Source organism: Tachypleus tridentatus, chromosome 2, assembly GCF_004210375.1.
Source record: "Tachypleus tridentatus isolate NWPU-2018 chromosome 2, ASM421037v1, whole genome shotgun sequence".
Classification (NCBI taxonomy): Eukaryota; Metazoa; Arthropoda; class Merostomata; order Xiphosura; family Limulidae; genus Tachypleus; species Tachypleus tridentatus.
This window is the reverse complement of record NC_134826.1, coordinates 61,854,380-61,867,165: the sequence shown is the minus strand read 5'-3', so window position 1 is coordinate 61,867,165 and position 12,786 is coordinate 61,854,380. Positions and strand designations below refer to the sequence as shown.

The following is a 12,786-nucleotide window of genomic DNA, read 5'->3' as shown; positions in this document are numbered from 1 at the left end:
ACAGATAAAAGAATATGGGTGTTAAAAGAGTATTGGAAATCTCAAAATACTGAAACCGTAAGGAGAAAGTGGGTTGAAACATTTGATACTCCAGCTCCAAAAAGACAAACCATTTACCGTATCCGTGACAAATTCGACGCCACTGGCTCAATCCTTAATGCTGCTAAAACTGGTCGACCCAAAACAGTCTGTACAGAGAATAATAAGCAACGTGTTGCCGATGCATTTGTTCAAAGTCCAAACAAATCCACCAGAAGAGCTTCTATGGAATTGAACATACCACAAACCTCTATTAGACGAATTATAACGCAAATATCGACCACAACTAATTCATGGCTTATTGGAGGATGATCCAGACAGGCGACTGCAATTTAGTGAAATTATGCTGAACAAGATTGAAGAAAACCCAGGAATTTTAGATAACATTGTGTGGAGTGATGAAGCTTCTTTTAAATTATCCGGTCATGTCAATAGACATAATTGTGTTTACTGGTATAGTGAGAACATGCATTTAACATTAGAACAACAGCTAAATCAGCCTGGTGTCAATGTTTGGGGTGGTATTTCAAGTTCTGGTGTTTATGGACCATTTTTTTTTGGACGGAACAATTACAGGAGATAAGTATCTCGAAATTCTAAGGAATCAAGTTGTTCCCCAGTTACAGCAACAACCTAATTTACATGACTTTTATTTTCAACAAGATGGGGCCCCTCCGCATTATTCCAAAGGAGTTCGTGAGTATCTTGATGAAACATTTCCATTAAAATGGATTGGTCGAAGAGGTCCAATCGATTGGCCGGCACGTTCACCGGACTTGACCCCTATGGATTTTTTTCTTTTGGGGAGTACTCAAGGAAAAAGTTTATAGTCAAAAACCAAGAAGTGTCGGTGATTTAAAAAATTACATAAGAGATGCATTTCAAGAAATTAATGCCCAGAGTGACTTGTGCAAAAATGGTTGTCGAAGCGTAAGAGGTAGACTTCAAAGCTGTGTAAATCAAGAAGGAAAACAATTTGAGCATTTGCGTTAATAAATAACATTTTATTTTCATTAATATAATTGTCTTATTACATATAGTTGTACGTATACGTGATCTCTAAATAAATGTTTTTTTACTGTCCACCTACTTTTGGCTCACCCTGTATATATATAATAACTAAATTAAAAAACAGTATGAATAATTCACGACTAGATGAACACACGAATAAAGTTCATCAAAGTATCGAAGTTGAGCCGTTCCATTGAAAATAATGAACTAAGTACTTCCTAAGGATTCTTAAAAGAACATTTTACATTCTTCCTGGTGATGCATGCTAAAGGTAAGTTGAAAACAACACAAATCTGTCAGTACACCTGACACATCCTTTTCTAAGAAGCGCAATGTAATAGGAAAAAAAACACAAAACTGTTTAAATTTATAAAAATAGATCACAGTATTTAACCATAATTGTCAACCAAATTAACTGTTACGCCTATTACTTTAGTAGAAGTAGGATATTAAATTGAAAAATTAAATTATACAATGTTTACATAGTACTTACCTAGTACCGTTAAGGAAGAAAACATTAGTATGTAGATAGTATATGTTTATACTTTATAGGAATTAGATCAAATTTCCTAAGTACCCTTTAAATTATTTTCTTTATTAGGGTAATATAAAGCCAGAAGGTCACTAGTAATATTATTTAAAAAATCATCTTCCACTCCGAAACCAGTAACATCAGTAAAATAATAATAATTCTTCTACCTCCCCACTTGTGACATCAAACGTCAGTAAAGAAACCTTCTATTACATTGCCTCTAGTGACATCAGTAAATAAACCTTCTTCTATCTTGACACTCGTAACATCAGTAAAAAAACAAACTTTTCACCTTGCCATTGGTGACATCAGTAAAAAAGTCATCTTTTATCTCGACACTTGTAAGATCAGTAAATAAAAAAAAAAAAAAACATTTCTACCTCGACATTAGTGACAGCAGTAAAGGAACTTTCTTCTATCTCCTGTGAGACGATTCACCTCCATAAAATTGTGCTAAATGAGAATCGTTCAGTAGATACAATTTTTGTGATATTTTCTTCATACAAGAGATATTCTAGTCACTGCCACCCTTGTCCTTGACAAAGGACGACATTATTTTATTTATTGAAAAATGTATTGTTGTCATAGAAGTTTTAAGTATCAAATCCTCAATTGATATGGCTTCATAATGATCCATTTAAAACGTGCTGGAAAATTATATAAGAATGTCTTTAGTGAGATCTGAAGCAGCAACAATACAGATGTCAGTGAATTCTATTGTTCCTTTTATTTTTTCGATATACTGTACGAAAACCCTTAAGGAAAGAAAAGTAAATTACAGATTAGTTTGGTTTTATACAGCTGAATAGTTTCGATCCCTGGGTAACAACAACGTAATGAGCTTTCATTCGGTGCTTTGAAGAAGGATTAAAGAAATTGCATGAATATAGATCTTTGTTTCATCGATTATATGTCGTTATCAGATTTCCAGTAAAGATTACAAAAGAATTATGTCGTTTCTGCAGAACACACTAGAACAGCATTTGGAAATGTACGACTTCTTCATTGTTAAAATAACTGGATCATAATTTCCTTGGCATTTAAAATTGATGACCTTTTTAATATTTCTATCACATTATATCCTTGACATTTAAAATTGGTAATATTTTTTAATATTTCTAGAACATTATATCCTTGGCATTAAAATTGATGACACTTAAATATCTCTAGCTTATTATATTATTATTTTCTTGTCATTAAAATAATCAAATCAAAGAAGCGCCATACTTTACCTTTCATACAAGGAATTATTCGCTCTGACGTTGGACATTAAAAACCCAGTGTATCATATTGTTGACTCAAAGAAAATTTAACAGAATAAAATAAACACTGAAAATAAGTGTATTTATCGATATGATTCCTGTCCTTGAGATCCCTTCCAATGTCATTTGACATTTTGAACCGGAAGAATCTCGTTAAATATTCCAGAAATTACACGTGATATCTTAAATATAAAAGTAGGCTTCATTTTTTTATTCACTTCCTTATGATATCTTTATCAAAAAATTGCTTTATCTACGAGACATGGTTCAGAGATGGCGGAGTGTCTTTATTTATGTTGCGCAGTAGAATTCGTAAAGTAAATCCACTCAAACTGGAACATAAATTGAGCTTTCGATTCTCTTTGAACGACTTTTTTTTTTAATTTCTTTACAAGGTCGTAGAATACTACACTGACATTTAGACCGGGTTTGTCTACGTGCAAGTATAAAGATATTAGCTACAATAAGCTGTAATTTATTCTGACTATAACAGAGGACGTTGCGAACGATAATTCATTTTGTAGAAAGCCTAATAAAATTCATATCAACGAAAAAATAATTACCAAAAACAAAACAAAGGAAAAGAGAACAGTGAGGCAAGTGAAGTTCCGTCTTGAAACTTATTATTCCAGATTCAATATAATAAAGTTGAAATGAGCCACAGACTTTAATATGAAACCATTAGGGCGAAAGTTATCAGATAAAAACTTGGCTTGAAGTTTTTTATTAACGTGCACTTATTCATAATTAAATGGCGTTGTGTGTTGAGAAATTATTGTACACCAGTCAATTCGTAACTTTATTACAAGAATACAAGATTGATCAGAAATAATTGCATATCCGCCGAATATTGTTAGATATAAAATATCGATCAGGAATACCTGTATCTCAGTTTAATAGTGTTAAGTGTATTATACTGACCAAAAATACTTCTGTATTTGCTAATAGTTAGCAAACAATGGTGATTATGAATACATGTATATTAACTGAATAATGTTAAGAACGCAATTGTGATCAGAAAGAATCGCACATTAGCTCTTTATTGTCAACAATATATAGCGCTAAAAGTGAAGACGTTTAAAACCACTAAATTAAATTAAATATATGTTATAAATTCAGATAAATATTTAGACTGAAACAAAAGTTGTATATACAGATGAAATTTAGACTGAAAGAAAAGTTGTATATACAGATTGAGATTTACACTGAAAGAAAAGTTGTATATACAGATTGAGATTTAGACTAAAACACAAGTTGTATATACAGATTGAGATTTAGACTGAAACATAAGTTATACTTGCAAATTAAGATTTAGAATGAAACATAAGTTGTACGTATAGATTAAGATTTAGACTTAAACAAAAGTTGTACATGAAGACTGAGATATAGCCTGAAACAAAAGTTGTATATACAGACTGAGATTTAGACTGAAACATAAGTTATACATACAAATTAAGATTTAGACTGAATAAAAAGTTGTATATACAGATTGAAACATAAGTTGTACATACAGATTACGAACCTTCACTGACTTTTTATTAAAGAATTTTCTTTCTTTTTTTTACAGAATTTCAAATGGGCAACACTTGAATATTTTTGTATGATTTCATTTTAAGATCGCTCATCAGTTAGTCAGACAAGTGTATACGTATCCCAAGAGAAAGTTTCAAGATTTTTAATTATATTTAAAGTTCTATTTGTACAGTTATCTTATGCTAGAATTCCTACTACTGTGAGTGAGACTGATTTGTGATTTACATTTTTGTGGTAGAAATAAAAATTTAACTAGGAATTCTTTTTTTTTTTTTTTTTTGCATTTCGCGCAAGAGTACACAACTGCTATCTGCGATAGTCGTCCCTAGTTTAGCAGTGTGAGACTAGAGGGAAGGGAACTAGTCATGACCACAAATACTCTTGGGGTACTCTTTTATCAATTAATAGTGGCATTGATCATCACAGTATAACGGCTGAAATGGCGAATATGTTTTAGGGCGACGGGGACTCGAATCCCCTACTCTCAAATTACGAGTCGAGTACTTTAACCAGCTGACCACGACACTTCTTCAAATTTTTAAAGCATATAATGTGTTTTTAGCTTGCATGTTCTTATTATATTTATTTATTGTGTAAATATTAATTTCAAAAATTGACTAGATATTATAATTTTCTGCATATATTATTGTCATATAGTTTTCATTATGATATATTAATAACTACATACTTTCTTCTGGTATTTTAATTAAACAGATATATTTTTTCGGTACGAAGAAAAATAAATATTTTCTTAAATTATACAATTAGTGACGTGTATTCTTGTGATATACAATTAACTAGATATTGTTACGAGTACATAATAAATAAGATACCTTCTTCACTAGATATTGTTATCAGTACGTGATAAATAAGATACCTACTCTACTGGATATTGTTATCAGTACATAATAAATAAGATACCTACTTCACTAGATATTGTTATCAGTACATGATAAATAAGATACCTACTCTACTGGATATTGTTATCAGTACATAATAAATAAGATACCTACTCTACTGGATATTGTTATCAGTACATAATAAATAAGATACCTACTTCACTAGATATTGTTATCAGTACATAATAAATAAGATACCTTCTTTACTAGATATTGTTATCAGTACATAATAAATAAAATACCTTCTTCTTCATTCAGTCTTAATTCTATTTAGCCTTGGGGTTTTACGCTCGAATAATTTGTATTAGGTGAAGATTTTGTACTTGGGTGACTAGCCTTGACGGCAAACCTTATGGCGAATCGTGTTCGTTGATGAAGATTCGAACTCGCGACCCGCAATTCGAACGCCCTAACCACCAGGCCAAATTAATTTAATATTGTCTACTGATGTAAAAGTAGCAGTATATTTTTACTGGTGTATAATTAACACGTATTTTCAAGTGGAAAGTAATTTACTATATAATTTTCTCTTGGTATATAATACAACAACTATTTTTAATAAATACGGTTAGTTAGGTATTTGCTTCATATATATAAATAACTTAAAATGTTTAATGTTCTGAAATAGGGAAGATATTTTATACTGATATATAATCAAATAGATATTACATATATGGCGCACAACATTCCAATCAACTCCACTAAATAAATAACGTTGTGTTAGCAGCCTAGTTAATTAGTAGATGCAATATCTTTACTGTTATAGCTTTAGTACAGATCAATGTACATGGACCACAACAAACACTGAAATAGTAAAACCAATGGCCATCAATGTACACGGACAATAATAAACATTGAAACACTAAAAACAATAGCCTTTAATGTACGCAGACAATAATAAACATTGAAACACTAGAAACAATAACCTTCAATATACATGGGCAATAATAAATATTGAAACACTGAAAACAATAACCTTTAATGCACATTAAAATACCTTGAAATAGTAAAAATAGATACATAACCTGTTAAGCAAGCTATATGTTATATCATAAAGAGGTTATCACTTGTACTAACGTCTTTATCCTTGTTTAACAGTCAGATGAAACTCTTATTTTTTTATATTTCTAAGTTCAAGTTTTTTTAAATACGTACATTAGCACTACTGTTTGTTAACACATTGAACTTGGATGATCTGTAAGCGTACTTTATTTTATATTTCCTTGTTGTGATGAACGAAGGAATGATAAGTAAGCACGTGCACCACGTATATATCAGAGGCAAGGCTATGAAAGCCGCGCTAAACTTCACCATCAATCCTGATTTTCTATAAACTTAATGGTCTGAATAAAATCCTTAGAGATCTGGAACTTTACGCCGTAGTAATTATATAATATGACATACGAACACCGCGAAAACTAAAAGCTTTTACTCTATGATATCTATATCTCCCTTCTAAGAAGTGTTTGAGTATGTTAGGTTTAGGCTTAGTTCTCTTCAGAGAGTATGGGACCCATCGCTTTTGTATATAAATGAAAATCGAAAAATAATCTTACGGCATTAACCAAGTTGGTCTAAGCTAGTATTAGAGTTAGTTTTAATGGGTTAATTTTTTATATTAAATCCGAGAAGGATGGTGTTATGATAACAGTTATTTGGCTGATATTCTGGTATAAGGATAAACCATCATAAATTTAAAACACGCGAGGGGAAGAACTTGCGTTATTTATTGTTAGATAGAAGCGTAAAGTTTTTTTGTGCGTGTGAGATCTAAGACGAGAATAAATATATACATTTATAGCATTATCTGCTAATTAAAGATTACACTTATTATTGATTTATACAAAAAATGTACAATTAGTTCATAGAAGTTTTTAACAAATATGTATATATGTATAATTAAAGCGTTCTCGTCACCAAAATGTGGTATATTATCAAGTATGTGTGCAATTTTGAATTACTATTAAAGGCTTTTCTTTTAACATATAAAAAGAGCTAAAATGATCAAATGTTCCAGTGGCTGAAGTGAATAGTTTTTATATCACAAATGCTATAAAATTAATACAAATATGATAATATATTATATATCAAGTAACAATTTATACAAAGCTAATAAGCTTCCAAGTTTTATTATTTTTTTCTGAATTTGTAGAACACGCTGAAGGAATTAAACATCTTAACATATAAAGTTAGGAAAAAAACCGATATTTATACTTTAGCCATTAAATTTTTTTTTTAATTTCAATTTAAGTTTCCATTGCAGTATTATTAGGGCTAATACAATGGTGAAGCGGAGGCTGAAAAGTGAATGTTGTTTTTTATAATTTTATTGTCAAAATTACCCGTTTATACATAAAAAAAATCTGAAAAAAACCCATCAAACCATTGATTACAATTATTATTTCACTGAAGTGAACACTCTTGAGTATTATGTTTGTTTACCTCTGTCTTGGAACTGCCACAGAGACTCCCAAGTGTTATGTTTGTTTACCCCGGTTTTGCAACAAGGTTCGAGCATGGTATGTATATTTCGAATACACTCTGTACGTTTAGCTTCAGCGTCGTTTCAACTTCGAAAAGTGATTCTACAGCTTTGTTAAAATTAGCTGCATATAAGGCGGCTAGGATTGAATGGTCGTCTATCCTCTGGCCATCAGTTCTAAATTAGAGATGACCGTGCCTAAGCTTTGGGGATCTCTGCTCATTTGTCGCACACTGTTTATTTTGAGAATACCAACGTTGAAAATCACATGTTAAGTAAAGGCTACAATACCGTCATTACAGCGACTTTTAATATTCTTTACCATTTCTTTTTCACGGTGGTTACAAATTAGTTCATAACATATATCAGATTATCCATTCAGCAAACTAAGTTTTAACCAACACTTCTTTGCCTATTTCTTTGGTTTTTTTCTAGACGTAGCAACATATTTCGTGAACAAAGGATAATAATCACAACGTGTATGGTATCTCAAAGTTCGGGCGCTAGCAATATTTAAATTATGTAGATCCTGAAATTGCATTTTCTTCTGAATTTCCTCTCTAATTTTTATTTAGTTGCAATACATTTCTCATCATATATGATTCCAAGTTTACTAAAATTATTTTGTAGTGATCGTCATGTATACAAATATTATTATAGTAGTGTGTTGGTAGACGCAAGTCAAGTCATTGACTGATTAATAAATTTTCATCGTACCTTTTCTTCTACACCTACTTACCTAGGTAGTAATTACCGACTCCAAAAGAAAGCATGAGTTACGATGTTTCCCATAACGACTCAAATTAAAAATAACTTTGAGACCCCATTTTACCAAGTTTTATTCTGCCAGTACAATCTAATTGTGATTTTATTTTACTCAAGCTTTGATATTAAGGACAGGTACAGATGCCACAGATGATAAACTAATTTATTGTAAAATTCCTAGTATTAATAATACAAAAATCACATAAACACACAACTTTTACCTCGAAGAATTCCTGTTATCAACTGCCTTATCTAGGACAACCCAGAAATACGTTGCTAAGTGGAAAGGCTTAGTCTAGGAATCATCTTGGATCTCTTGCTTGAACTAGAGTGGCTTTAGAAAATAACATTCACCGTGGATTTTCCTGAGCTAAAGTCAAATACACTTATCAAACATCGCATAAAGCGCCTAAATCTATTAATGGAAATCATCCAGTCAGAGAAAAAACGCGAATGGATATAAAACTAAAACATTTTAATATCTTCTGTATTCGCATTCAGCACTCTTCACTCAGGAAAGCAATTTTTGGTATTAGTTGACAAGACCCACGTTGCAACCTCCTTTAACTTTCGCTACATACATATATATATATATTAAGTTTTTTTTGTAATTTCATAACTTTTGTTAAGACATTTTATGTTTTCTATTTTCTCTGGCGAACTGAGCAAAACTTTAGAAATGTTAATATGGTATGTTAAAGAGTGCTGGAATTTCGCACAAAGCTACACGAGAGCTATCTGCACTAGCCGTCCCAAATTTAGCAGTGTAAGACTAGAGGGAAGGCAGCTAGTCACCACCACCCACTACTAACTCTTGGGCTACCAGCGAATAGTGGGATTGGCTGACACATTATAACGTCCAGACGGCTAAAATGGCTAGCATGCTTGGTGGGACAGAGATTCGTACCCAAGACACTCAGATTACGATTTGAGTGCCCTAACTATTTGACCATATCGAGAGATCTTTAAAAAATTTTAAACGGGATGAGACAGCCGTGGGTGATTAAATTGGAATGAAATTTAAACATTGCACCTTCAAAAGAACAAAAATCCAAGTTAATCCAAGTACAATAATATAATTAGACGGTTTTATTTGATCAGTTCTGTGATAATTTATCGGTTTCCAACGCTCAACAATTTGCTTACAAGTTACAAATTATTATTTTCATTTTTCATGAGCGTAGAAAATACTATTTTCTTAATAATTATCGAATTGGGTTTCACTTATGTGGTTACGTTTGATTACCAAGCAGTGTAGAACCTATCTTTTATTTTCCGTTTTTATTACAACGGACAAAATGTATTTTTACTTGGTGAGTCATTCAGTTTTATCAGTGTTAATTATCTAAACAGGAAGATAGTATTAACAAGATCGATGATGTAAGACAGTAGCCCAAGTCTTCCGTAGATGTGACATTTTAAGACTAAATTCACGTTCACTCCTTTAATGCAGTCGTTACATTTCAGGTCCTACATTTTTCGCTTACAAGCTCTTACTATCTATATATAAGAAACAACATGAAATTTCTATCGTAGTACCCGGCATAGACAGGTGGTTAAGGCACTCCACTTATAATCTGAGAGTCGCGGGTTCGAATCCCAATTACATAAAATATGCTTGTGGGTGCGTTATAATGTTATGATCAATCCCCCTATTCGCTGGTAAAACAGTAGCTCAAAAGTTGGCGGTGAATGGTGATGATTAGCTGCCCTCCCTCTAGTCTTAGACTAGAGGAAAATTATGAACGGCTAGCGCAAATAGCCCTCGTCTAGCTTTGCGCGAAATTCACAAACAAACAACTTATATAGTAACATCTCTTTATTTGTGAAATTCTTTCCCTGACATAACGGACACCCTATCGGCAGCACTAAAAACCAAAATAAAAAAAAAAACTGGTTGATCTTAAACACGTGTTTCAACCTTCGAGGGACGAATAATAAAATGTGTTTAAGCAACGACGTTTCTCAATGTTTATATTATACAAGCTTCAGTCTTCTCACATTTCTTATTATTATGTTTGTCTTTTCACTGCATATTCGATAAGCTTCCTTGAAATAATATTTGAATTTCGCTAAAATGTGAAATCTTTTCATGAGTCACAGATATGACAGTAGTGTAGCAAAACAAACACATTTCTTATTACGGTATAGATAAGTTGATTTAAATAAATTTTATAAAGTTTCCAGAAGATGGTGAAATCGTTCAAGTTTTGAGCAAAATTATGCAATGTGTGTGTTTTTTTATAGCAAAGCCACACTGGGCTATCTGCTGACTCTACCTATGGGAATCAAACCCCTAATTTTAGCGTTGTAAGTCCGTAGGCTTACCGCTTTACTAGCGAGGAACGAAGTTATGTAAAGGAATGTCTTTGCTAAACTATCCTTAATTTTAAACCAATAATAGGTAATCATTTGGTAAGCAGCACCCACCGCCAACTCTTTGTCTACTCTTATTTGACAATATAGTGAAATTTTATAGTCTTTATTATATTTACCCTCGGCTCCAAAATGTGGAACGCTTTTGTATGACAACAGGCAGTGAACCATAAATGCTTGGGTACACATTCTGATCGCACTAAAACTTGACCATCTTAGGCCCATTAATTTGTTAACTAGGCGGGTGGCTAACAATATGAAATGTATTCAATGATTAGTAACAATATTTATATGTATATAAATATTGTTGTGTATATTTCGTGGAAACATATCTCACTAATTTTTAGAAGTGGAAGACTCAGGGTTATCATGTCGTTGAAATTTGACAGGTTATCGAAATTGCCATTTATGTATCTATGTGTGTGTCCATTTGTATGGCGCACGGTGGAACAATGGTAATTGTAAGGGCTTGCAACGCTGAATTCCGGCGATCGATTTGTCAGGATAGTCACCGCAGGTAGCCCAATACGGCATGGTTCTAAATCGAACAATCAATAGTTATTTTGCAGATATTCCAGTCTTTAATATGCGCAATAGTCTTGGACGAGGACCAGAAGCAGAAATATCAAATGATTAATAAATCATGTATATATATATAATTTCCTGGCATTTTTTGTCTTTATTAAACGCTCCCCCTGTGGAACGACAAGTCTGTGAACTTACGATGATAGAAGTCAGATATCGATATGGGTAGACCACAGATAATCCATTGTGTAGCTTATGTTTAACTACAAACAAACTTTATTATATAGTTGCATATGGAGCGTATATTGATCACGTGATATTGTAGATATAAGGAATAACATTTTCGAGATAAAAAGACCTACGCTGATACTTATAATGAATTATTTCTAGTTTTATTTTATATCAAAGGAACTACAAACTAGAAGTCAGAGGCCTAGAAAAACAATGTTGAATTTTGGTGCTAAATTTTAATCTAATTAGTTTGATTTATAACTACAATCTATATCTTCACCTTTTTGCTAGGAGAAAACTTGTACCAATTCTTGCATGCTCTTGTTACAAATTAAACTACTCTGAATCTGCAAGAGTTTATTATATTTCCAAGAATAATGGTTTTGGTTGATAAGAACGTATATATATAACATATGGGTGTATGCGGAATATTTTAACAAGGTTTTATTGCGAAACCGCATTAAAGCTTAAATAGATTTCTCAGAACACTTCTTGTTCATTTTGGTTGCTTAAGAGAACTAAGTAATGTCTCGTGAAAGGAAAACATAAAATAGCATCTCTTCAAGTTGGATTATTGTCTTGACAACCACTCATTTGTCGTAGCACAGGCCCTATTAAACATTACGATAGAGCAATGGCGAATCAGTGTCATGAAAAATTAACTATTAATCGGGAAAACCCTGTTTGTCTCGTTTTTCTACCAACCCACATTATTAACTACTCATAACGACATGTGATGTTATAAAACTTGATTTTTTTTTTATTTTAGCAATCTGAATTGCTAATCGTAACTGAAAAACCAAGCACATTTTGAACCATTTGTAGGCCTAAAATATACTTACATTTAATCTAGCATTTAATTATGTGATTTGCCAAAACTCGACTATTCAAACATTCAAGGAATTATAGTAACCATGCTACCTAAGTGCATGAAATAAGCCACTCAAATTATTGTTTGGAAACAATAAATGCTATTGCAAATCTCAAAACAGTTAATGGAAAATAAAACGTTTTTAACTAATGAATATTAGGCTTCATTACTAAGTTCTCCAACGATGTTCTTGCATTGGAAAGCATTGCAGAAAAATCACAAAACTGATGTTTATTTTTCTTGCGTTTCTGGTGTTACAA

The 12,786-nt window shown here is 32.0% G+C and overlaps 1 protein-coding gene across 3 annotated transcripts in view; it reads right to left on the bottom strand.

Annotated features, from left to right (window-relative positions):
• Positions 1 to 12,786, bottom strand: part of LOC143243959 (metabotropic glutamate receptor-like) — a 133,615-nt gene that overhangs the window by 118,195 nt on the left and 2,634 nt on the right. Inside the window, exon 1 of one of the 3 annotated variants that reach the window (XM_076487834.1) lies at positions 8,745 to 9,049. The exons of the other annotated variants lie outside the window; for them this stretch is intronic. The gene's annotated coding sequence lies outside the window, so the exon portion shown is untranslated. Of the gene's footprint in view, positions 1 to 8,744; positions 9,050 to 12,786 lie in introns of those variants that run through there. 3 annotated transcript variants of the gene reach the window in all.